Source organism: Loxodonta africana, chromosome 11 (assembly GCF_030014295.1).
Source record: "Loxodonta africana isolate mLoxAfr1 chromosome 11, mLoxAfr1.hap2, whole genome shotgun sequence".
NCBI lineage: Eukaryota > Metazoa > Chordata > Mammalia > Proboscidea > Elephantidae > Loxodonta > Loxodonta africana.
In genome coordinates this window covers 57,646,061-57,673,861 of record NC_087352.1, presented here as the reverse complement: position 1 = coordinate 57,673,861, position 27,801 = coordinate 57,646,061, and the positions used below count along the sequence as shown (strand labels likewise).

General features: G+C 43.2%; 1 long non-coding RNA gene across 2 annotated transcripts in view; it reads left to right on the top strand.

Annotated features, from left to right (window-relative positions):
• The window catches only part of LOC111749593 (uncharacterized), a 103,461-nt gene that overhangs the window by 54,897 nt on the left and 20,763 nt on the right, over positions 1–27,801 (top strand). For both annotated transcript variants that reach the window (XR_002784800.2, XR_002784799.2), the window contains exon 3: positions 4,916–5,074. This is a non-coding gene — a long non-coding RNA (uncharacterized LOC111749593). The remainder of the gene's footprint in view (positions 1–4,915; positions 5,075–27,801) is intronic.

The following is a 27,801-nucleotide window of genomic DNA, read 5'->3' as shown; positions in this document are numbered from 1 at the left end:
GTGGAATCATTCGATGCCCATAACCTGAAACCAAAGCTTATGTTCTCATGCTTATGCTACCCTGGAAATTAATGTTATACTCTTGAGTGAATCAGCTTTATCCTTCTAATCTGGCATCAGAATGATACCATCTGTCTCCTTGGGTGGTGTGGGAACATGGAGTGGCTATGAACTCAAGGCTGTGAAGATCCAAGTGGAGATTTATAGATTATGTGTCCCCTCTTGCCTTGCCCAAGACTAACCGAGACTTGACCTGAGATGCAAGAATAAAGGAGGGCCTACTTTCTGTAAATCATCAGAAGCCTGAAGGCTAACTGAAAAAGTACATTGGAGACTAGGATTTAGGGTGAGTGTGGCTTTGTATAAGACAAGAGGAGTGCTTTTGAATTAAAGTCATGAATCAAAGGGCTCTGAGGAAAAGATTAGTCTTTGAGGGCTCATGAGCTCGGTTGACTTTTTAGGAAAACCACCACAACAAAACTCTGGGAGCCCTCCATGAAAACAGGAGCTGGCTGAATATATAAGGTTGGGACCGTTGTCTCATGGAAGTACTCTATTGGCTGTATAAGACTCAGCGACATGAGTAGCCTCTGATGGACTTCCAGGTGACCTCATGCTCAACCTCTCCCACTGGATGGGAGCTAGGAGCACATTTCCTGGGAGAGACTTTAGTCTCCTGCCTCTGGCGAGTCCAAGTTCATGTTCTTTCTCTTGAATTAGGTTTGTAAAAGAAACCTAAATTTACTTAATAAGTTATTTGTAAAGTTTCTGTCCCTTTCTGGAGCTTAAAAGGCACAGTGCTAATGGCCAGCTGACATTAAGGTATTGGAACAAATGTTCTCTGCCAATGCAACACTTGGCAACCACCATACTGTAATTTTATGTTTATGTCCAGCCCAAATGTGAACAATGTAGGCAGTGTTATGAATTCATGAATAGGAACCCTGGTGCTGTAACTGCCCACTGCCCAGCCTCTGATCATGGGAAAGGGAGCCCTTCTCTGGGGCAGACAGAGGGGAACATTCTTAGTGATTCTACTCACAGGGCTGAGGGCAGAAACATTGTCAATAGATAGCAACAATGTGCAAACTTCTCAGGAGGTTCTCATGACCTTAGAACTCCAGAAACGGGGCTTGGAATGACCCCAGTCGCCTGAGAGCCTTGGAGAGTGAGGTGGGCAATTTCGTAGTGGGCAAATTTCGAGCTAATCAAAAAGCACCCCGAGAAGGGTCAAAGCTGCATGTAAGAGACATTGAAGCAATGAGCACCTGATTTCTTCAAGAGCAGGTCATGTAGCTAGAAGGACAACATCAAGCTGATGGTTTTACAAGCTGTCATTTCAGTCCCCAAAGTACCAACTCCATACTAGGCAATTGGAACCCTGAGGAGTCTCAGGAATTCATACAGGGAAAGAAAGACCAGGCCTCAAGACTGAGATTTTTTTCTTTTCTAACAGAAGGGAGGACATGGCCACATGAGTTTTATAATTTCATCCCACCATGAAACAAGCCAACATCTACCGCTCAAAAAACAGACTTAGGCCTTGCACATGTTGAAACACATTCTGCCACCACCTCCAAGACTTCCTTTTCAGGGGCTGCAAAAAAGACCTAAATACCTTTTCTTCTTTCTGGGAAAAAGGACCCTGTCAAGAAGAACATGAGCTATGGAGATGAATGCCTGAGTGCAATCCCTGGCTCCATCACATCCTGTGTGCCCCGGGGCAAGTTACCCAGTCTCCCTGTCCCTCCATTTCCTCCTTTGTAAGTTTGAACTGGTCTCTGGTGGTGTAAACAGTTAATGCACTCAGCTGCTAACCAAACGTTTGGAAGTTTGAGTCCACACAGAGATGACTCAGAAGAAAGGCCTGGAGATCTACTTCCGAAAAATCAGCCTTCGAAAACCCTACGAGCCCATCAACAGATGAACAGTTAAACAAATTACAGTACATACACACAATGGAATACTACGCAGTGATAAAGAACAATGATGAACCTGCGAAACATCTCACAACATGGATGAATCTGGAGGATATTATGCTCAGTGAAATAAATCGATCACAAAAGGACAAATATCGTATGATTGTACGAGACCACTACTGTAAAAACCCAAGAAAAGATTTACAAACAGAAAAAAACAATCTTTGATCATTAGGAGGAAGGGAAGGGATGGGGAGGGGAAATCACTAATAGACAGTAAAAAAACCAAACAAAACCTGATGCTGTCGAGTCAATTCCTATTCATACCGACCCTACGAACCTATAGGACAGAGTAGAACTGCCCCATAGGGTTTCCAAGGAGCAGCTGGTGGATTGGAACTGCAAACCTTTTGATTAGCAGTCAAGTTCTCAACCACCGTGCCACCAGGGCTTCAACTAGATAGTAGACAAATTAACTTTGGTAAAGGGAAAGACACCACACAATATAGGGTAAGTCAGCACAACTTGACCAAGGGAAAGCCATTCAAGCCTCCTAGATACAGCCAAACATCTTGAGGGACCAAGTTACTGAGGCAGAGGGCTAGAGACCATGGTCTTTGTGGACATCTAAGTCAACTGGCATAACATAGTTCATAAAGAAAATGTTCTACATCCTACTTTGGGAAGTAGCCTCTGGAGTCTTAAAAGCTTGTGAACGGCCATCTAAGATGCATCTATTGGTCCCATTACGTTTGGAGCAAAGGAGAATGAAGAAAACCAAAGACATAAGGAAAATATTAACCCAAAGGACTAATGGACCACATGAACCACAGCCTTCACCAGCCTGAGACCAGAAGAACTAGGTGGTGCAGGGCTACCACCACCAACTGCTCTGACAGGGATCACTATAGAGGGTTTCAAACAGAGTGGGAGAAAAATGTAGAACAAAATTCAAATTCACAAAAAAAGACCAGACTTACTGGTCTGACAGAGACTGGAAGAACCCCCAAGACTATAGCCCCTGGACACACTGCTAATTTGGAACTAAAACTACTCCCGTAGACCACATTTCAGCCAAAGATTAGATAGGCCTATAAAACAAACAATAACACACAGGAGGAACATGCTTCTTAGTTCTCAAGCACACAAGACCAAATGGGCAACGCCTGCCCAAAAGCGAAGACAAGACGGCAGGAAGGGACAGGAAAACTGAACAAATGGACACGGGGAACCCGGGATATAAAGGGAAGGGGGGAGAGTGCTGACACATTGCGGGGATTACAACCAATGTCACAAAACAATTTGTGTATAAATTTCTGAATGAGAATCTAAAATAAATAAGTAAAATTTAAAATTAAAGTAAAAAAACAGGCAAGAAAGAAAACCCTATGAGGAAAGTTGAATTGTTGGTTAATTGAGATAATGTGCGTGAAGAGCTTAGAAGGGTAGCTGGCCTAACAAGCATAGGATAAGTGTGAGCTAATATTATTGTGACCAAGAGTATTTAGAATTCAAGGGGAAGGAAGCATGAGATGCGGCCATGGGATTTAGTCCTATCAGGCTCAATTGAGGCAACAGGTTTGTGGGTTAGTGGTGCGATGGGGCTAGAAAGCCAGGTTGCAGCAGATGGCGTGAGTGAACACACCTAGTTGCTTCTTGCCTCTGTGTTTTCATTCACACTGTTCGTTCTTGAATGTCTCAATTAATCTTCCTTTTTTTTTTTTTTTTGAAGCTGGATCAAAAGTTGTATTAGTGCCTCAGAACAAGCACATATGATGTTTTAGTTTTCTTGTTGATACTGTAAGATCCTTAGTTCAGCAAATGTTACATAGGCCTTTCACAGTTTCTTCCCTCACTTAGGAGCCCTGGTGACGAAGTGGTAAAGAGTTAGGCAGCTAACCAAAAGGTCAATAGTTTGAATCCACCAGCTACTCCTTGGAAACCCTATGGGACAGTTCCTAAAAGGTCATTATGAGTCAGGATTGACTCGACAGCGATGGGTATTCCCTCACTTAGAGATTCCTGGGGCAACAGTAGGTGTGGAGTGAGGGACCCTGAGAACCAGAAACCTCCTCCCTACCTCACTTTCTGCCTCACTGGCTGTCCCCAGGGCAATGAACAGTGGCCTCTGGCTCAATGAGCAATAGGGAAGATGTTAGCCTTTTCTCTGAGATCGTTTTCCTTTAGAACTTGGAGCCTGTCCAGGAAGGTAAAGAGCTGATGCAGCTGCACACAACAAAAGACATTTTAATCATGAAAGAGGAAGGGAAAGAGAAAGGCCAGGCTGCCTTTATTCTACCCAGACAAAGTCACTTCCAGCTCTCAGTAAATTTTCTAGCAGGATTCCCCATGCCTCCAGGAGAACATCTGATCTTTTCTGGAGTATTCATTCTAACACCCCAGTGACTAGAATATCCTCCCCTGGGATGTGGCAGGGTCATGACCTAGAAACTTGGGCCCAGAACTGATAACAAAGATTTTTTAATGCTATTTAAAAATAAGAGACTTAATTTTTGAAAAACAAATTCAGATGGAGAAGGAGTGGCAAGTGGTCCTGTACATCTGGGTGCTGGGCAGATCGCCTAGGTCAAGGACCATCCCTGGGTGGCGCAGGTGGTTTGTGATCAGCTGCTAACCTAAAGGTTGGCGGTTTGAGCCCATCCAACACCTGCATGGAAGAAAGGTCTGACAATCTGCTCCCGTAAAGATTACAGCCAAGAGAACCCGATGGGGCAGTTCTACTCTGTAATACCTGGAGTTGCCATGAGTTGGGGGCTGACTCGATGGCAGCTAACAACAACAACAAAGAACCATATGGGTCATTTCAGCTCCCAAAGCACCAACTCCGTACTAGGCAAATGGAACCCTGAGGAGTCTCAACAACTCATAGGTAGGGAAAGAAAGACCAGGGATCCAGGACAGTCTAGCCCCTGACAAGCTAAAGAGATGGGTCCTAATTTTTGCCAGCTGCTGATCTCAGCCTTGAATGCCCGCAGGACAAACAGCAAGAAGAGGGATTTCCCTCGAAGGCAAGAAGCTGAGGACATCATGCCAGAAGACGAGACTCTTCCTGTAGCCATAAGGTGGCTTAAGTTGCCTCCTTCCAGAAATCTCTTAGTCTTCTTAGAGAAGGATGGGAAGGGAAGATGGAAAAGGTGAGAGACATTTCTTTTTCCCAGGGAGGTAAAAATTTTCCGAGGAGCCTGTTTGAATTATTTTATCAGACTGGGCTGTATCATTAAAAACAAAAAAACAATTATATTCTTCAAGTTGTGCAACAATTCTCACCCTCTTTTTCTGAGTTGTTTAGCATAAACTCATTGCCCCCTAAGCTTCCTATCTTTTTTGGGTTTCTGTTCTCCATTTGATCCCATATAGATAGTTCTTTAAAGAGAACAATGCTCAAGGCAGGCATTCTTTACTAATTCATCTAAACAATTGTTTAGTTTACAGAAGACTTCAGCGGATATTTTTGGTTAAAGGATTAATGATCATCTCAGTTTTATGGGATTCATTCAGCTTCAATGGCTCCAGAAAGACAGATGGGCTGTATCTTATATGTCCCTGCCCCCTCCCCACCACACTTGCTATTCAGCAGGTGGGAGTTCATGAGAATGACCAGATCAGTTATATGAAAAACAAGGAAACTTCGTTTTCCGCATATTCTATGAGTAGCTGACATATTCTGCAGGACCAAAGCATCCCAAGCCAGTCCCTACTGTGAGAAACAAAGTCACAGCAAAGCCACAGTGATTCAGTCTGCAATGCTGAGACAGACAGTACCAGGCCCTCAGCAAGTGCCCGTAGAAGAACAAGGAAGAGGCATGAGGACAGGCACCTGGGGAAGCCTTTTGTCTTGTCTTGGGCTCCTGTTCTCTCTAGATTCAGCCTTGCCTTTAACAACAGGCCTCCATCCACTTTCAGCTGTTAGTGTCTCTGGCAAAAACTCGGAAGAAGATAGCTAAGTTACGGAAAACCGAAATTTGGATCTATAAATGTGACTTTCTCTTGTATTCTTAATACAAATTAGTGAAGGTTCGGCAACATCACCTCCAAGTCCTTTTGAGTTTTTTTTTTTTTTTTTGGTGGTAGTAAATAATAACACATTTGCCATTTTTACATTTTTTACACCCACAATTCAGTGACATTAGTTACATTCATCCTGTTGTTCAATGATCACCATTATTCATTTCCAAAATTTTCCATTACCCTTAGCAGAAGCTCAGTATCCTCTTCTTTTTGCATTTTTCTTTTCATAGAGGAAGAGGGCCCCACATCTGTTAGGCCAACCACTCAGGCGATGCCTGTGGAAACCCTGCTCTGATTCTCCCTTCTCCTTCAGTGTCTCTCCATACCCCACACAGATGTCAACCAGTTCTTTCCCTGGGTCTCTTAGGCATTCACTCATGTACACTGTTTGGGCCAAAGCCTTCTGGAAAAAAAATAAACTCAGGCACTGGAAGGAGATGCCCTTAAACCAGACCAGCCCAGGCTGTAACACAGCTGTTGAGCAGAGAGAAGCAGAAGGCTTTGGTATAAGCTGGTCATATTTACCAAAGGACAACCTCTCCCACAAAAGTCATGAAGCAAAGGTGAGGCCACAGGACACAGAGAAGAAGGAGGGATCAAGGAGGGGTACTGGGGGATGAGACCAACTGGGGTCATGAGCAGGAGCAGCAATAATGGTGTGGGCAGCAATTAGGACAGGTGTCAGGGTGGCAAGGAGCAAACAATTCCTTGGTGAAGTAGATGATGGGGTCACAATGAGTTGAAATCGACTCAACGGCACACAACAACAAAACAGAGCTAAGAAGTGCTGCATTTCCTGATGACAGATTCCATATCTTTCCCTTCTCCTCTGCAGAGAAGTACTGTTACACTCTAGGAAGGTTTGCATTAAAAAAAAAATTTTTTTTGTTAAATTAAAATCATATTTCTTGGCCTCAACCCACCTGGAGCAAAGGAGAATGAAGAATACCAAAGACACAGGGTAATTATGAGCCCAAGAGACAGAAAGGGCCACACAAACCATTAGCCTGAGACCAGAAGAGCTAGATGGTGCCTGGCTGCAACCGATGACTGCCCTGACAGGGAACACAACAGAGAACCCCTGAGGGAGCGGGAGAGCAGTGGGATGCAGACCCCAAATTCTCGTAAAAAGACTGAGACTAGAATGACCCCAGAGGTCATGGTCCCCAGACCTTTTGTTAGCCCAAGACAGGAACCATTCCTAAAGCTAACTCTTCAGACAGGGATTGGACTGGACTATGGGATAGACAATGATACTGGTGGAGAATGAGCTTCTTGGATCAAGTAGACACATGAAACTATGTTGGCATCTCCTGTCTGAAGGGGAGATGAGAGGGTAGAGAGGGTCAGCAGCTGGCCTAAGGGACATGAAAAGAGAAAGTGAAGGGAAGAGTGTGCTGTCTCATAAGGGGGAAAGCAATTAGGACTATATGGCAATGTGTGTATAAATTTTTGTATGAGAGTACGACTTGATTTGTAAACCTTCACTTAAAGCACAATAAAAAAAAAAAATTCTTAAAATCATGTTTATTCATTCACTCACCCCACAGATATTACCAAGGGCCACCATGGGTCAGACACTGTACCAGGGGCTGGACTAACCCTCAGCTATATAGAAGACTCTGTTATCCAGAATGTCTCCTTCCCCTTACTGTTCTCAGTAGTTATGGCTACTGCAAATTTATTGATAAATTCTCCCTTGGCTGTGGGTGGAGGTCATTTTCTCTGAGTTCTCTCCCCTAATCAAGCAGTAGCCTCCACGAGAAGAGAGGGATGTCTTCTAGTTCTGGTGCGTTCTTTCAAGCACTGAACACAGCTCCTGACTGACCTACAGGCTGGTGGGATATGTTAATTCTCCAAGGCTTTCTTCACAGAGAGAATTCATGGCTTGAGGGAATTTACTTATTTGTTTTAATAGTATTAACCTGGAAATTTCCTTAGTCTGGGGAAACCAGTAAACCAGTTGCCATCAAATCAATTCCGACTCATGGCAATCCCATGTGTATTAGAGTAGAACTGTGCTCCACAGTATTTTCAATGGCTGATTTTTCAGAAGTAGACCACCAGGCCTCTCTTCTGAGGTGCTTCTGGGTAGACTCAAACCTCCAACCTTTTGGTTAGCTGTTGTGCATATTAACTGTTTGTGCCACCCAGGAACTCCTAGTCTGGAGAAGGCCTGCTTATTTCCTACTTCTCAGAGTTCTTAGGGAATTCGAGTGAGTGTTTGGTGTGACATTTCCCCTAGGATGGCATTTGTATTTGAGTTCAAGGGTGAGACTACCAGAAATGAAGGAACATACCTAAGGCCTCAGCAAGTCAGAGGATGAACTCATGACTTTTTCCTCTCACCCAGATGCCAGAGCTGGAAGGAAATTCAGGAATTATGAAATCCAGTTTGATTATTTCATTGTTGTGGAAATTGAGGTCCAGAGAGAGGAAAAGACTTACCTAAGGTCTGACTGCTGGTTTAGAGGCAGAGCTAGGGCTAGAATTCTGATCTTTCCAAGGCCAGGTCCCATGTGGTTCACCTACACTGGGTTTCACTATCTCTAGACCTCTGCTTCTCTGTTGAAACATTAACAAGATGAAAACACTATCATCAGGAGCAACACTGATGCCTTTGGTTAGAAAAAGAGTGGAGGGACAGCATGGGCGGGTGCTGCTGAATCAACCTCTAGCTGAGTTGTCTTAGAATCATCCTCAGAACTCATCCAACTAACAACATTACTTTTTATGGAGCCGATGTCTATGAGGGCAAAATCATGCACAAGGCAGTGCTGTGTGCTGGTTTGTGGTTGGATTAGTCTTGTCAAATGTCCACTTCTGAGACATACGCTCCTGTGGGAATGCTCACCATATCCCAGGTGGGAGTGGCCTTTATGAACAAGCTAGGAAAATTCTCGGGTTGCTGATCTGCTTGGAATTTTCCAGTCGTATGTGCCTCTTTTGGAATTGTCCCCACCAAGCAGGCTGTCACTCAGGCCACCAGGCAGATACCCTGAGGCTGACCTGGAATCCTTGCCAGAGTCCACAACAGCCAGGCTTGGTGACCTAGGGTTAGCCACTTGACCTCTCAGAGCTGCAGTGCTCTTCTCTGAGCACTGGGCTTATGATACTTATCATAGGGACATTGAGAAGATCAAGTGAGGCAGTTGAAGGAGAAATGATCTGAAAAGAGTAACTGCCATGAAGTATGTGGGCTGGCAGCATTCTGTGCATTCTGTTTTGCCTGCCATAAGGTGATTTAGCTGTTGGGCACAGGTCAAGGCCTGTCAGCTCCTGCCAAGAGCCATCCTGCAAGTCAAAGGTTTGTTGTCATTACCTAAAACTTAACTACGTGGACGAGGACTGGAATCCGGATCCCTGGGCACTGGGGGAAGTGGGTGAAAGGTTCTGGCCAGGGCTCACTGGCCTCTAGGGCAGGACACAGGGGCAGGCTTTGTGCTCAGTCCCTGGCCAACACTGCCTCTACTGGGAGCTGGTGACTATAGGGAAGAATGTGTACTGGGTAGGAATGATCTCAGGAACCCAGAGAAAAATACATACCAGGTATGGTTCCCCTAAGGAGTTCCTAGGTCGCGCAAATGGTTAAGCACTCAACTACTAGCTGAAAGGTTGGCAGTTGGAACCCACCCAGAGATGCCTTGAAAGACAGGCTTGGCGATCTACTTCTGAAAAATCATAGCCTTGAATACCCTTTGGAGCAGTTCTATGCTGACACACATAGGGTCACTATGAGTAGGAATCAACTTGATAGCAACCAGGAGTCACAAAAACATGGTTCACCTGTGTGGCTTGATAAGCTTTGAAAATGCCCGTTTAGAGATGTGATTATTCCCCAAGAGTATGGCCCTTGAACACCCTTTTAACTCAGTACCGAAGTCACTCCTGAGGTTCACCCTTCAGCTAAAGATTAGACAGGCCCATAAAACAAAATGAGACTAAATGGGCACATTAGCCCAGGCGCAAGGACTAGAAGGCAAGAGGGGACAGGAAAGCTGATAATGGGGAACCCAAGGCCAAGAAGTGGAGAATGTGGACACGTTGTGGGGTTGGCAACCAACATCACAAAACAATATGTGTACAAATGGCTTAATGAGAAACTAATTTGCTCTGTAAGCCTCCATCTAAAGCACAATGGAAAAAAAAAAGAGAGAGAGAGAAATGTGATTCTTGACTTTCATTAAAGCTTAAATATCCTTGGATGCAGTAACCCCAGACGTTGGTATGAGTCACGAACATTTCACTGATGAACTCACTAGCAGTGAAGTATTTGTGACTAGAGAGTTCATCCACCAAGAGCGCGATGGGGGTGCAGGGAAGAGGGGAGGAAGGGGGAGGAGGGATGTGCTATCAAGAATAGGATTGTACAGTTACAAAGGTTAGTAAGTTTCTGGTTTCAAATAAAGTTTGGAAGTTGCCTGTATCTTGAAAATGACCAAGCTTTCCTTTCTCCTTTGGCTCCAACAATTTTGAGCTAACTGAATTTATTTTGATATTTGTTCTAGGGTAAAAATATCACAAAGTTTAGTAAAGCAAAAGGGTTTTATTCAGTATGTAGTCAAAGAGGCAAATGTGGGAAAACGGACAAGCATGCTGCTAGAACCATGTTTGCCTGAGTCAAAGGAACGTTATAGAATCATCAGTATTTATTAACATTACAAATGGGCAAAATCATTGACAGCATCACTTTTTTCACAGATTGGCTAAAAACTACTAAATCATCGTGATTCTACATTTTGAATCGTCTTTCTTAACAATCATTGGTACAGATTTCAGTAAGGATAGTCAGGAGGGTCTTCAGTGGTCCAACAAATCTTACTATTCACTAAATACTAATAGAAAAAGATAAGAGTGGAGACTCTGTGGGTCTTTAGTGCTGTTTATGATTTCTTTATGTGAACAGTTCCCTGGAAGATGTTTTCCGAGATTGTCCTAGCTGTTATCTTTATACCTCAGGGCCCAGTTGATGTGTCCTTGTGAGTTCTTGTGAGTCACTGTGAGTCCACCTCCAGCTGGGTTACATTCTTCATGCTCAAGGACAGGGAATAATGTCTCCAATATTATCTCCTAAATCATATTTTGCTATGTATCAACTAACAAGGTAATTTCGAAGTAATTTTTTATTCTTTTCACAGCAGCACCAAATTCACTTCTTTTTTCTAAATGATTTAGTGCACGCTTGATATTTTTGGAAGTATGATAACATATTGATTCATGTCATCACATATTCTGAAATAATCCCCAAGTCTTTCTCTCCTCGATCACTTGCCAGGTCTTTGTCATTTTTCTTGTTGTGTTACCTGGAAGGATTCTTCATAAATAATAAATGTCATGGATTGAATTGTGTCCTCCAAAATATGTGTCAACTTGGCTGGTCCATGATTCCTAGTATTGTTTGATTGTCCACTATTTAAATCCTGCTTCTATGGTGTTAATGAGATAGGATTAGAAGCAGTTATGTTAATGAGGCAGGTATCAATCTATAAGATTAGGTTGTGTCTTAAGTCAATCTCTTTTGAGCTATAAAAGAGAGAAGCAAGCAGAGAGACAGGGGGACCTCATACTACCAAGAAAGTAGTGCCAGGAGCAAAGTATATCCTTTGGACCCATGGTCCCTACGCTGAGAAGCTCCTAGTCCAGGTGAAGATTGATGACGAAGACCTTCCTCCAGGCGACAGAGAGAGAAAGCCTTCCCCTGGAGCTAATGCCCTGAATTTGGACTTCTAACCTTCTAGACTGTGAGAGAATAAATTTCTCTTTGTTAAAGCCATCTACTTGGGGCATTTCTGTTATAGCAGCACTAGATAACTAAGACAATACCTAGTAATGATGATGTCTTAATTAGTCAACTTCTTAATTCATTTTTCCTGAACAAGTTTTAGATCTCAGTCTCCTTGATCTACCCTGACTGTTAAATTGCACCAGAGAAAGAACCAGTCTTCTTCCTAGCCCAGCCCTTGGCTAACAGCCAGAATCCATCCACATGCTATCCTTTCTCTAGGTCTTGGTTCCTTCACGTATAAAATGAGAGGTGGGTTGTGAAGCAATGGACACCAACTCAGATGCCTACGGGGGTCAAGGAGCAAAGTGAACAAGGCTGGTAGGGATGTGGGGAGACTGTGCCTGTCTAGAGGGGCATGGTTACTCGGTTCTAGATGTCGATGCCTCTCAAGAAAAAGGGCCCAATTCTACCAGAACTTCTCTCGCTCTCTATATCCAAAAAAGTTCAGAAATGAAGACTTTAATGTAAAAATCATATAATTTTTAAACGTTGGTGTGGTGCAGTGAATTACTATTATAATACTCTGCTAGCCATGGTCTTGTGACTCCCACAAAATGATTAGATGAGATTATGCAACTAAGGTACTTACAACCCACCAAGAGAATTGGACAGCCTGCTAATGCAAATAAGGTGCATGGAACCCTTGCAGGAATGGGACTATGCAAATAAGGTACATGGAACCCTTGTAGGGGTTGGTCAGTTTTGTCATCCTGCTAGGCTTAAAGACAGCCAATCCCAGATGTTGGAAGGGGACCTCATTATCATCAAGATGAAGAGCCAAGAGCAGAGTACATCTTCTGGACCTAGTGTCCCTGCACTGAGAACCTCCTAGACTCAGGAGACAGAGAGAAAGAGCTGTAACACTGAAGATGGCAGGAGACGGCAGGGCATGGGTTCAGCAGGCTAGGCCTATAGAGCGGGAGAGCTAAGCGCCTTCAAGTATAAGGCTTTCTGAAGTAGTGGAGTGCTTCTGGGCACTTACTGCCTGAGCTAAAGAGCTTTGTAACATTTGCCTGAACAGGGCAGAGGCCAGGGCCAAGTGGGGGCCAAGGCTGAGAGCGAGGGCCAAGGCCAGGCGTGAGCAGGGCCCAGAGGCAGAGGTCTGCCTACAGGCATGGCTGAAGAAGAAGCTGTCCTGATCGAAGAACTGTATCCTGAGTTGTTCCTGTTACTTAGAAGATGATCTTTATCCTGATCCTGAGTGGTAACCTGTTACTCTCCTAATAAACCCCATAATCATGAGTATGGTCTGTGAGTTCTGTGTGGCGATTGCAACAAATTTTCAAAGCCAGCAGAGAAGTAGAGATTGTTCTGGGAGGGACAGCCATTGTCAGAATTGGCAAGAAATTTGGAGAGTGGAGGTGTATCTGACCTCCCCCTCATAGGAATCAGCTTGGGGCTGATCCTGATAGTGATTCTCTCTTCTCCCCCTCTGACCTTGCACCATTTTTACAGTTGGCAACTGTGTTGGTCATCTAGTGCTGCTATAACAGAAATACCACAAGTGGATGGTTTTAACAAAGAGAAGTTTATTCCCTCACAGTCTAGGAGGCTAGAAGTCTGAATTCAGGGTGCCAATTTCAGGAGAAGGCTTTCTCTTTCTGTAGGCTCTGGAGGAAGGCCCTTGTCATCAGTCTTCCCTTGGTCTGGGAGAACCTCAGCACAGGCACCTCAGGTCCAAAGGATGTGTGCTGCTTCCGGCACTGCTTTCTTGGTGGTATGGGGTTCCCATGTCTCTCTGCTCGCTTCTCTCCTTTGTATCTCAAAAGAGATTGGCTTAAGACACTACCTAATCTTGTAGAACTCATCAATTTCACTGCTGCTAATCCATTTTATTACATCATAATGATAGGATTTACAACATATAGGATAATCAGATAAAATTGTGGACAATCACATAAAATGACAGACAATCACACAATACAGAGAACCATGGCCCAGTTGACAGATATTCTGGGGGGACACAATTCAATCCATGACAGCAACTAATTTAGATTTTTAGAAAAATGTTACAGGCCAAGCACAGCTCAAACTGAGAGTTAAGAGTTTGTCATCTCTGAATGGGATGATGCAAAAGGCCCTATCAGTAGACAGGCTGTGGTTGTTCTATAATATTAACTCAGCGTAAGAAGGGAGATTCCAATTCCCTTCCTAGACTTAAAACTAAAGGGTCAGAAGTTACTGGGCTTGGGGAAGAAGCTGAGGACTCCATCCCTGGACGATCACCAGAGTTCCCCTAGGGGTTTTTAAAAAAAGAAAATACAGGTTATGAAGTCCCACTTCAGATCTACTGAGTAAGAATCTCCAGGCATCTGTGTTTTTAAAAGGCTTCCCAGAGGACTGTGATACAAGTGTTTTTTGGCCTGTACCTTGAGAAAGACTGCTGTGAATGCTCATACTCTAAACACTTACTGCTAATGCAAGGGATGGTTTGATGGACACTTAACAACCATCCATGGATCCATTCATTTACTCATCCGTTTGTCTGTTCATCATTCACATATCCATCCATCCATCTGCCATCCAGAAAATATTTGTTAAGCACCTACTGTGTGTGCCAGGCATAGTTGAAGCTACCATGGTGGCAGCAGCCAAGGGTAGGTTCAGGACTAGCCGTTCCCAGTGGTCGAGGGGCATGTTTAGATGACCATTGACCAACGGGCTCTGAACCCTGGCTTTTGTGAACTTTGATATGGACCAGACAGACTATGGATATAATTTTGGATCAAGGGAGGCCCAAGATATTTAGATTCTGGCCTTTGGCTCAACTCCAGAAAGAGATGCATGCCCGGGGAGCAAGATATACCAATTAATGGTCCCTCCCAGGAAGGTGGAAACTCTGGTGGCATAGTGGTTAAGAGCTACGACTGCTAACCAAATCCACCAAGTGCTTCTTGGAAACTCTGTGGAGCAGTTCTACTCTGTCCTATAGGGTTGCTATGAGTCAGAATCGACTCGGCGGCAGTGGGTTTTGTTTGGGTCCAGGAAGGTGAGCTTACAAGTCACAGTACCACTTCTGTGGCATTCTTGACAAAAATGTATAATCTCAATCTAATCACAAGAAACACCAGGTAAACCCAAACTGAGGGATATTTTATAAAATATCAAGGTCATGAAAGACAAGGGAGATCAAGGAACCATGATAACATGGGATTCTGGATTGATCCAGGGCTAGAAAAAGGACATCACTGAAAAAATCGTGAGATTTGCCTGAGATCTATAGCTTAGTTAGTAGTTCTGTGTCAATGTCAATTTCCTGCTTTTGATAATAGCAGTGTTTGTGTTATGTAAAAATCTTAATATTAACCCTGATCAAAGGGTATACAGAAACCCTGTGCAATTTTTGCAACTTTTCCATAAGCCTAAAATTATTTCAAAATAAAAGGTTTTCCCACCTTCCTCCCACTAGGATGCCTATGATCAGTAAAAGGAAAAATAACAAGTATTGACAAGGAGGTGGAGAAATTGAAGCTCCCATAATTATTGGTGCGAACGTAAAATGGTATAGCTGTTGTGGAAAACAGTTTAGTATTTCCTTAAAATTTTTTAATCTTTAAAAAGTAAAAATTAAAGATAGAATTACCATGCGACCCAACAATTCCACTCCTAAATATATGCCCAAAAGAACTGAAAACAGAAACTCAAACAAATGCTTGTATACCAACGCTTACAGTAGTAGCATTATTCACAATAGCCAAAGGTGGAAAACACCCAAGTGTCCATCAACATATGAATGGATCAACAAAATTTGGTATATTCATAAAATAGATATTATTCAATTATAAAGAGAAATGAAGTTCTGATAAGTGCTACGACATGGGTGGACCTTGAAAACATTATGCTGAGTGAAATAAGTCAGACACAAAAGGACAGATACTGTGTGGGCCCACTTACCTGAAGTACTTACAATAGGTAAATACATTAACGCAAGAGTTTACTAGTGGTTATTTGGGGGAGAAGAGAGTGGGGAGTTATTGCTGAAGGGGTACTGAGTTTCTGTCAGGCAATGAAAAACTTTTGGAAATGGATAATGGTGATAGACACACAACATAGTGAGTATAATTAAAGTCACTGAATCGAACGCTTAAAAATGGTTAAAATGGAGTTCTTTTATATATTTTACTGCAATAAAATATTTTTTTTAAAGTTTTTTTTTTAAATGCCCTTATGTATTTGCTAGGTCAGAGATCGAGTCACATATGGACACCCCACAGCACCTCTTCCCATCACAGTCACAGCAAGCTACTGATTAAACAAACAAACAAACCCATTGCTGTTGAGTCAATTCCAACTCATAGCGACCCTCTGAGACAGAGCAGAACTGCCCCATGAGGTTTCCAAGGAGCGACTGGTAGATTTGAACTGCTGACCTTTTGGTTAGCAGCTGTAGCTCTTAACCACTGTACCACCAGGGCTCCAGCTACTCATTGCACCACACTTAATTCATTTTTTTTAATTATATGAACAGTACTATACTCTTTACTGGCCTAATCCTAGAAGAAACTAAAATATGATCCTGCATTAAAAGTTTTTATCTACCAGCAACAAAGAAAACTCTGATGGAGAGCAGAATGAAAAGCTTGAAAACAGAAATAAAAGCGACTACTGTCTTTAAAAGTCATCATAAAGAAGAGTAATAGCTTCAGCATTTTAGTGCCTTTGAAAAACCACAATACTTGGAAAGAAGGGAAGTGAGAAGAAATGAATCTCATCTGAGTCATTGAATCAGCTTGGTTTCCCCAAATTTTTTTTGCATAACTGACAGCTGCTTCCTGATGTTCTAGCCAAATAATTACCCATTCCCCTAGTACATTTGTCACCTGCATCAAACAAGAAGTACCTTTGTTAGAATTAGTTGATCATAGGTAGGATGGAGGGTAAGGGAAGGGAAGAGCCAGGGAAGGAGAGAAATGTGTGGGGGCAGGGAACTGGAAGGACCTTGGCTGGGAGCCGGTGGTACTTAATTTCTATTAGGACCAGATGTCATGTCTGTTGGCCCATTCAGAGTCACTTGATGGTGCCCCAAATTCCTCCTCCAGGAGCTCTGCATAAAGGAGGGATGGATGGAGGGGCTGGGATGGCAGGGCCTTTACCCTCTACATAAGCTGGTCAAGGGTCTCTTTGAGGGAAACAAACTTTTGCAACTTTGGTTGCAGACTTATTTGAGTGGGGCAAGTTGGAGCACTTGCTGTTTGTTCTCCCTTTCTTTTTCTCTATATAAGCCCCTTCCTATCAGGCAGTTTTGCAATTGCCAACGGTCAGCCCCTCGGGTCCCCAGTCCAGGCCTCGGTCCTCGAGTGGAGTTCAGAGTTCAGAGTTCCTGTCCTGTGGAGGCTTGGGGGATTTTGCAGAGATAGATAGAGTAGCAGAGAGTAGCTTGCCTCAGTTCCTGATCACAAAGCCCTGTCTTGTCCTCCTGCCTCTTAAGCCTTTAGCTTTTGAAAATCCGTGGCCATGGGCAGAGGTTGGTCAGCCTAATCTCTTGGATGAGAAGAGAGCCCTACTCCAGCGCTTGCCTTAAACAATGAGCCTCTCTCTTGTTCCCTCTACTATTGCACATGGAATATTTTAGTCCCCTTTGCCCCTGACTTCCATGCCTACCTCCAAACCTGGAGCCCAGGGGTTACTGCTTCGGCCCTGCTCACCACTTTGTGCTTGTTTCTTGTCCACAAAGATGTCTGGGGAGTCTTAGTTATCCTTTTTCATATTGTATCTGTGAACATTAAGTGATCAAAAAGTGAATGCATGGTACCATTTGGACAGGAAGTTCCTACAGTCTCTAAGAGCCAAATGAGTGTTTGTCTTGGTCATCTAGTGCTGCTATAACAGAAATACTACAAGTGGGTGGCTTTAACAAACAGATGTTTATTCTCTCACAGTCTACATACCTATACCTGTTCCCATCGAGTCGATTCTGACTCACAGTGACCATATAGGACAGAGTAGAACTGCCCCATAGGGTTTCCAAGGAGCCGCTAGCGGATTTGAACTGTCAATCTTTTGGTTAGCAGCCGAGCTCGTAACCACTATACCACCAGGTCTGCTGTCACAGTCTAGTAGGCTAGAAGTACAAATTCAGGGTGCCAGCTCCAGGGGAAGGCTTTTTCTTCCTGGAGAAATGTCCTTGTCATCAATCTTCCCCTGGTCCAGGAGCTTCTCAGTGCAGGGACCCTGAGTCCAAAAGACACACTGCTCCTGGCACTATTTTCTTGGTGGTATGCGGTCCCCCATCTCTCTGTTTGCTTCTCTCTTCTATATCTCAAAAGAGATTGACTCAAGATACAACCTAATCTTGTAGATTGAGTCCTGCCTCATTAACATAACTATCTCTAATCCTGCCTCCTTAGCATCATAGAGGTAGGATTTACTACACATAGGAAAATCATATCAGATGACAAAATGATGGACAATCACACGATACTGGGAATCATAGTCTAGCCAAGTTGATATACATTTTTAGGGGGACACAATTCAATCTATAATGGTGGTCCTGCTGGAAGAGGAGAGAGGAGGAAGAAACGCCCAAGGCAGACCTGGCAGGCTTTGAGGAGGAGGTAAGACTTGACTTGGACAAATAGTCTCAGGATAGGTGGAGGGAAGCAGAGAGGGCCTTCCAGGCCAGAGACACAATGGCAGGGGCACAGCGTGGGGTCTTCATGCCTCAGTATGTCTGGCCAGAGCTGAGATCCCTGTTACACATTCTCATACAGACCAGAACATCTCCTTCAAGGCACTGATCAGGATAGCAACTAATTACATGTGTGATTATTTGCTTAATGTGGATCTCTACCCTATATTGTCAGATCCATGAAGGCAGGGGTTACATAGGTCCACAGTTGGATTCCTAGCACATTTTTTGGTGCCTGGAGCAGAGTAGATGAAAAAAAATGAATACGTAAGACTGGATAGATCGATGTAGGGTAGGGCATGATCTGCCTATTGGGGGCTTGAAATCTTTCAGGAGATATTAATAAAGCAATTGTGTTATGGGTCCCAGTGTTGAGGCCATTGTTTGGCCTTGGACTTCTCCTGGGCTGACTAGGTTACTCTAAAGACTGTCTCTGAGTGATAAGCTCCTAGAAAAGAAGGCACGGGGTCCAGCCATGTGAGGCCAACCCATCTGCAGGCCGCAAGGAAATGAAGAAAAAGAAACACAATTTTTTTTTCATTATTGTTTGTTTAATGGGCCTGTCTAATCTTTGGCTGAAAGGTGAACCTCAGGAGTGACTTCAGTACTGAGTTAAAAGGGTGACCAGGGGCCATACTCTCGGGGTTTCTCCAGTCTCTGTTAGACCAGTAAATCTGGTCTTTTTTGTGAGTTAGAATTTTGTCCTACATTTTTCTCCAGCTCTGTCTGGGACCTTCTTTTGTGATCCTGTTAGAGTAACCGGTGGTGGTAGCTGAGCACCATCTAGTTGTGCTGGATTCAGTCTGGTGGAGGCTCTGGTAGTTGTGGTCCATTAGTCTTTTGCACTAATCTTTCCCTTGTGTCTTTGGTTTTCTTCATTTTTCCTTACTCCAGACAGGGTGGGACCAGTAGATGTATCTTAGATGGCTGCTCACAAGCTTCTAAGACCCTAGAGGCTACTCACCAAAGTAGGATGTAAAATATTTTCTTTATAAACTATGTTATGCCATTTGAGTTAGATGCCCCCCAGACCGTGGTCCCTAGTCCCCAGCCCAGTAATTCAATCCCTGTGGGAGTTCGGATTATCTATGAAGCTTCTGTGACTTTGTCTTGGTCAAGTTGTGCTGGCTTCCCCAGTATTGGAAAAAGAAATTTTTTATGTAGAGAGAAAGAATTCTCAGAAGTTGGCTTTTTTTTTATTATTATTTTAAAAAATATTTTTATTTATTTTTTAATGACACTCTTTCAAATGAGCCTAGCTCACCTTAGCTGGGGCTGGGGCAGTACTTTTATGCATAAACTGAAAAACATGCATAGGGCAGAACAGCTCTGAAAGAAGAGCCATAGGTCATACATGAATACCTGTCCCTTACACTCTGGGAAAGCATGTGAAATGAGGGGAGGAATGCTGAGGACAAAGAGACTTACATAAGGCTATGTAGCAATAGGGGCTGACTGACAACCCCTGCAGGTTGGATGTCTCATGCGCAAAGGGTTTCAGACCCGGCCAAGAATCCAATGAAAGGAATGTGCTTACTGCCTCTGCTCAGTTCATCTGGGGTCATATGTCTCCTCCTAAGGCAGATGTTGCCAAGGGGCTGGGGGATTGGTACTCTCCTTGGCCATCCCTGTGTCATGGATCCACCCGGTAGTCAGGAAGAGGGATTAGACCCACCCAAACAACAGGAACATCACAGAAGAGGGGCATTGTTACCAGAAGAAGGGGGACTAGATGTCCACACAGGAGGACCCATCCTATGTATGCACCTAACAACAAGAAGTAAGTGAAACGATAACTGATAGAACTAAAGGAGAAATAGACAAATCCACAATTAGTTGGAAACCTCACTGCTTTGTTTTATTTTTTCTGCAGTACTGGAAAACTGTAATATAATTATTCTCTCTCACCTCCTAGAAAAATTGGAAGATTAATACCTCCTTGCCCTCCAGGAAGGGAAATTAATACTTTGCATTGCTAATTATATCGACTTAGAATTTAATGGGCCATGGTAAGTGGTTATGAAAGAAAAAGAGGAAGAAGAGAGGAAAGAGAGTAAGCAGAGTGGAAAGAGAGATTCCGCCCAGAGTTAAACAGGTCAAAAGTGGAAGTAAAGAGACCCTGGGTGGTAGAAACCATTAAGCTCTCAACTGCTAACCAAAATATTGGTGTTTCAAACCCACCGAAGAGGCACCTTGGAAGACAAATCTGGTGATCTGCTTCTTAAAGGTCATAGGCTTGAAGACTCTATGGAGCAGTTCTACTAGGCACACATGGAGTCACCATAAGTTGTTTCTAGCACATTGCCGGACACATAGTAAGTATCAGAAATTCTAGTTGGATAATTAAGTGATTTCCAAGGAAAAGTAGTAGCCACAAGCCAAGGATGGGCTTGCTTCCTCTTCCATGTCCTTATCATAGGGAAAAGCCAAACTGGCCTGATGTTCTACCTCCCTCCATTCATATTTCTATAGTGTGGTCCAGGGGGAAAATGTTTGTAAGCTATACTTATTTGGCAAAATATTTAGACGCGCCTTTTAATCTTCGGCGTTCTATAACCGGTAAATCCCCTAAGTCAAGACTAGAATGGCCCCTGGTTGCCTTTAGTCTTTTCTGGAACAAGGCAGGATATGTAGCAACAACAACAAAAGCTTCCACCAGCCAATGTCTCAGACGATCTTGTAAGAGAGAGAGTGAAAAGTCCCTACATTGTTTTTCACATTTTTTGGGAAACTGATATGTGAAGTCAATCCTTGGAACTAAAGATTGCAGGAAATGCAACACAATCCTGATCCAAATACCAACAGCATTCTTTAAACAGATGGGAAAACTAATCATTAACTTTATATTGAAAGGGAAGAGGCCCTGGATAAGTAAAGCACTATTGAAAAAGTAGAAAAAAGTAGGAGAACCTGTACTACCTGACCTCAGAAACTACTATACAGCTACGGTAGTCAAAACACCTGGTACTGGTACAAGGACAGATACCTTGACCAATGGAACAGAATTGAAGACCCAGATGTAAATCCATTCACCTATGGTCACCTGATCTTCAACAAGGGCCCAAAATCCGTCAAATGGGGAAAAGAGTCTTTTTAACAAATGTTCCTGGCAAAACTGGATGTCCATCTGCAAAAAAATGAAACAGGACCCATACCTCACATCATACACAAAAACTAATTCAAAATGTATCAAAGATCTAAATATAAAACCAAAAACTATAAAGATCATAGAAGAAAAAAATAGGGTCAACGCTAGAGGCCCTAATACACGGCATCAACAGGATACAGACCATAACTAACAATGCACAGACTCCAGAAGATAAGCTAGATAACTGGGATCTTCTAAAAATTAAACATTTAATGCTCATCAAAAGACTTCACCAAAAGAATAAAAAGAGAACCTACAGACTGGAAAAAAATTGGGGGCTATGACAAATCCGACAAACATCTAATCTCTAAAATCTACATGAAAATCCAGCACCTCTACAACAAAAAGACAAATAATCCATTTTAAAAATGGGCAAAGGATATGAACAGACACTACCAAAGAAGACATTCGAGCAGCTAACAGACACATGAGGAAATGCTCGTGATCACTAGCCGTTGGAGATACGCAAATCAAAACCACAGCGAGATACCATCTCACCCTGGCGATACTGGCACAAATCAAAAAACAAAGAAAATAACAAATGTTGGAGAGGCTGCAGGGAGATTGGAACTCTTATGCACTGCTGGTGGGAATGCAAAATGTTACATCCATTTTGGAAAATGATATGACATTTCCTTAGAAAGCTAGAAATTGAAATACCATATGATTTAGCAATCCCACTCCTAGGAATATATCCTAGAGAAATAAGAGCCATCACACAAATAGACATATGCACACCCATGTTCATTGCAGCGTTGTTCACAACAGCAAAAAGATGGAAACAACCCAGGTGCCCATCAACAGATGAATGGATAAACAAACTATGGTACATACACATAATGGAATACTACACAACAATAAAGAAAAATGATGAATCTGCAAAGCATCTCACAACATGGATGAATCTGGAGGGCATTATGCTGAGTGAAATAAGTTAATCACAAAAGGACAAATATTGTATGAGATCACTACTATAAAAACTGATGAAAAGGTTTACACACAAAGAGAAACAATCTTTGATGATTACAAGGGAGGGGAAGGATGGGGATGGAAAAACACTAAATAGACAATAGATAAGTGATAACTTTGGTGAAGGGTAAGACAGTACACAACATTGGGGAAGCCAGTACAACTTGACCAAGGCAAAGTCATAGAAGCTTCATAGATAATCCAAATTCACCAAGGGACCAAATTACTGGACCGAGGGCTGTGGAGACCATGGTCTCTGGAAACATCTAGCTCAATTGGCATAACATAGTTTATAAAGAAAATGTTCTACATCCAACTTTGAAGAGTAATGTCTGGGGTCTTAAAAGCTTATAAGCGGCCATCTAAGATACTCCACTGGTGTCACCCCGTCTGGAGCAAGAGAGAATGAAGAAAACTAAAGACACAAGCGAAAGATTAGTCCAAATGACTAATGGACCACAACTACCACAGCCTCTACAAGACTGAGTCCAGTACAACTAGATGGTGCCTGGCTACCACCACTGACTCATCTGACAGGGATCGCAATAGAGGGTCCCAGACAAAGCTGGTGAAAAATGTAGAGCAAAATTCTAACTTACAAAAAAAAAAAAAGACCAGACTTATTGGCCAAGTGACTGGAGAAATCCTGAGAGTATTGCCCCCAGGCACCCTTTTAACTCAGTAAAGAAGTCACTCCTAAGGTTCACTCTTCAGCCAAAGATTAGACAGGCCCATAAAAAAAAAAAAAAAAAACAAGACTAAATGGGCACACCAGCCCAGGGGCAAGGATGAGAAGGCAGGAGAGGAAAGGAAAGCTGGTAATAGGAACCAAGTTAAAGAAGGGGATAGTGTTGACATTGGGTTGGCAACCAATGTCACAAAACAATATGTGTACCAAATATTTAATGGGAAGCTAGTTTGTTCTGTAAACCTTCTAAAGTACAATAAAAAATGAAGAGATACAACTTCCCCACCTTGAAAATAAATAAATAACAATAATTCCTGGGGGGAGAATGTTGTGGGGAGAGGCAGAGGACACGTTGTCCTGGTGGTAGCAGAGCCAAAACTTGGCCCTCTGACCCCTAGACCTGGGCACTTGCCCACAGATCCCTGCCTACCTCCTGGCTCCCTTCTCTTCAGGCTCTGTGACCTTGGGATCTCTGCTACTCAGTTTCTACATCTGTCAAGTGGAGATGACAGCACCTAGTTGTGGGGAGATAAAGTGAGGTTGTGCCACTGAAATCTATGCATGCTGTACAAAATGTGGAAGGCCTTGTCACCGGACTTATAGAAAAATTAGAAGTGGAGTTGACCTGCTTAGAATGGGGCCATAGGTTTCCAGGTCAGGAGATGGCTCAGTGTTCCCTGCACTGAGTTGCTCTTCGAATCTAGAGTGTCTGAGTCCAGTGCTATTCTTTTGTCAGTGGCAGCACCCTGTTTGGTTTCTGTAAGGAGGGCATCAACTGTCCACCATCTCCATTCACCAAACCTACTGACTGAGATTCTACCCGGAGAGAATTCTGGCGGCCAAGCTGTTTTGGTCTTTCCCAGGTTCTCAAAAATGCAAATGTTGTTAGAAGACAGGTGTGAACAACTGCATCCAGTGGCCCCCCGACCTTAGTTGGGGGTAGCAGTCATCTGGGGGTCTTGTAAGCTGGCAGATCTGGGGCCCGAAAAGCAGGTTTTACCTTTTGGTGCAAATGTTTAAATGTTCAGCTGCCAACCAAAAGGCTGGTGGTTCAAACCCACCTAATGGCTCAACAGGAGAAAGACCTGGTGATCTGTTTCTATGTAGATTACAGCCCAGAAAACCCTATGAAGCAGTTCTACTCTGTAACACCTGGGGTCACTATGAGTTGGATTCAATTCGATGGCACTCAACAAAACAACCACCTCAGACTCAGATTTTGTCAGTGGTTGTATATACAGTGAAGCCTGCGAGAGCCAGAGCTTGACGGGACTGCCTTGTATTTCTGGATCTTGCAAGTTTTTCACCTTTGACAGGGTGCGGTTTTACCACTTTTCTATCACTCGTTTTAGTGGAAAATATTTGAGTTTTCTTTCTCTGACAGGTTCCTACCTTACATAGGTTCCAGCTCTTGCAGGTTTTACTGTTTAACAAGTTGATCGATTTGGTAGGAAGAGATAGACCCCAAAGCCAGGCCGCAGATACTGGGGAGGAACATTGTCTCAGGACTGAGAAAGGGACTCTGAGGAGGGAGAATGGGATGTCAGCAGAGGTGCACTTAGTTAGGGTGCAGAGGCTTGTCTCCTGAGGGAGCTGGGGCTAATGGAGTTGTTGCTGTTGTTGTTGGGTGCCATTGAGTCGGTTCCGACTCACAGTGACCCTATGTACAACAGAACAAAACCCTGCCTTGTCCTGTGTTATCCTCACAACCGTTGTTGTGCTTGAGCCCATTGTTGCAGCCACTGTATCAACCCACCTCATTGATGGTCTTCTTTTTTGCTGGCCCTCTACTTTACCAAGTATGATGTCCTCCTCCAGGTACTTGTCCCTCCTATTAATGTGTCCATTATCCTTGCATCTAAGGAACATTCTAGTTGTACTTCTTCCAAGACAGATTTGTTTGTTCTTTCGGTAGTCCATGGTATATTCAATATTCATTGCCAACACCATAATTCAAAAGCATCAATTCTTCTTTCGTCTTCCTTATTTATCATCCAGCTTTAGCACGTATATGAGGTGATTGAAAACACCATGGCTTGGGTCAGGTGCACCTTAGTCTTCAAGATGACATCTTTGCCTAACGTAGTAAAAAAAAAAAAAAAAAGGTAATAGCTTCCTCAAAATCAAGCCAGAGCTTCATCCTGTCCCAGCTGAGGCCTTGTGGGAGTGAAGGGGATGGGCTCAGGTAAAGAGCACTCAGAAGGCCAAACCTGGAGGTCATAGGTATGCAAGTCACCTCAAACAGCTAGACAAACAGAAATGAAAGAGCTCAGCCGGTGTCCTCAGCACTCAGCACCTTGTCTGCCAGGCAGGAGTGGCCTGGAGTAATACTCTTTCGTTTTCCTTGAAAGGAGTGGTAAAGGGAAGATGGGCCCCTTTCCTGGAAGATGAAAGACAAATAAGTATAATAAACCTTCCCCTCCAGCACTGTTTTGCTCAAACTGGCTGAAGGCTTGTAAGGGTAATTCTCTGGAAGCACATTTTGCAGCTACAGAAAGTCCCTGTGACAATGCCTTCCCGATCCTTTGGCCTAAATTTTCTGCTCTGTCTAGCTTCATGAGATTCTAAAGGAAATGTTCACATATTTGGGAGATAGTTTTCTCTGCTGCCAGCCTGATAATACTTGCTGCTTCCACACTCTCTGAGGAGGTGTGAGCTTGAAGAGGCTGTGGGCCCTGGTCTAGAATCCCCAGGCCTAGGAAAGAGCAGAGACTTAGCACTGAGTCCACTAACATTGGCCACAGGCTTGTTGCAACCTCGGTTCTCTTTATTTAAAAAGTGACTGAGAAGGAGAGTGAAGATTTGAAACTTTTTTTCCTTGACCTTGGAAATCTTTCTTCAAAGGAAAGTTTACAGAGTAAGCCAAATAGGTGAGGATACCCTGGGAGCTGCTGCCATGTTTAAAATGAAAACTGGGGCTCTCTTCCCTTCATTCCTTCCCCATCCCAAGCGGAAACCCCAGGGATCCTTTGGACCCTATCTAAAAACCCACAAATAGGACTCAACCATCCCATTTCTAGGTATTTACCTGAGAGAAATGAAAGCATTTATTCACACGAAGACTTGTACACAAAAGTTCATCGCAGGTATAGTAGTACAAAGCTGAAAGCAACCCAAATATCCATCCATCAACAGGTGAATGGAAAAGCAAATTGTGGTGTATGTGTACAATGGAATACTACTAAACCACAAAATGAACTATTGATCCATGCGACAACATGAATGAATCTCAGAATCATTATGCTGAGTCAAAGAAGTCAGATAAAAGAAGTATATACTCTATAATTGCATCTATATATAATTCCAGAAAATAAAAACAACCTATACTGACAAAAAGCAGATCAGTAGCTGCCTGGGGATGGGGGTGGGGAGGGAAGGGAAAGAGGGATGATGTTATGGATTGAATTGTGTTCCCCCAAAATATGTGTTGTAAATCCTAACCTCCATGCCTGTGGTTATAATACCATTTGGGAATGGTTGTCTTTGTTGTGTTAATGAGACAGGATTAGTGTAGGGTGTGTCTTAAATCAACCTCTTTTGAGATATATAAGAGGTTATAAAACAAACAAGCCAGAGGAGATGAGATGGGAGAAGAGAGATGCCAAGCCACATAAAGACCACCCAGGAATAGAAGCTTAAAGAGACAAGGACTTTCCTCCAGAGCTGACAGAGACAGAAAGGCCTCCCCTTGAGCCAGCACCCCAAATTTGGTCTTCTAGCCTCCTAAGCTGTGAGAAAATAAATTTCTTTTTGTTAAAGCCATCCACATGTGGTATTTCTATTATAGCAGCACTAGCTGACTAAGACAGACGACAAAGGGGCATGAAGAACTTTTGAGGGTGATGGAAATATTCCATATCTTGACTGAGGTGATGGTTTTCATAGGTGTATACACGTCACAACTCATCAAAGTATATACTTCAAACATTGGCAGTTTATCGTATGTTAATTACATCCGCAGAAAGCTGTAAATAAAAATAAAATAAAAAAAAAAACACCAGATTGTTTTATTTCTAAGAATCAGCTTAAAAACCACAAAAATTCTTACCACAATATCTCACCAAAGGTAGTCCTGGGACTTCGTGCTCTCCAGAGACCTGTAACTCATGTTGAGCCCAGCCCCTGCCTAGCTAGTGTTCAAAGACCCGCTGGTGAGAGGATCTAGATGCTTCCAGGAATGGTAGAGGAGAAACCGTCTTTCCCCTTTTGTTGGCAAATAACATCAGAATCCACAGTTATCTATTTCCATGTGACTGTAAAACAAGAGGTCCCAAACTCTAAATTTTGCTATGTCCTCACCAAGCAGCTCTGGTTGTCGCTCGTTAATGACCACTTCTACATTGCATGAGCCTTTCACAAAACCTGAACCCCTTTTCCATCCCACTCCAAGTTTTATTTTTGACTGATCTCCAAATCATCTTCTTGGAAGGACTTGCTCCCCCACCTGGCCTTGCCAAAGACAGAAGACATCTTAAGTGTAGGAATATCACTTGCACCACTCAGGGACTCTCAGAGATTCACCAGGAAAGTACTAATCAAGCAGGAAGAGTTTTTTTGATTGATTGTATTTTTGCTTGTTTTTAAAACTTGTCCCAGTACCTGTAATGTGTCTAGCATGATGCTAGCTGCTGGGAA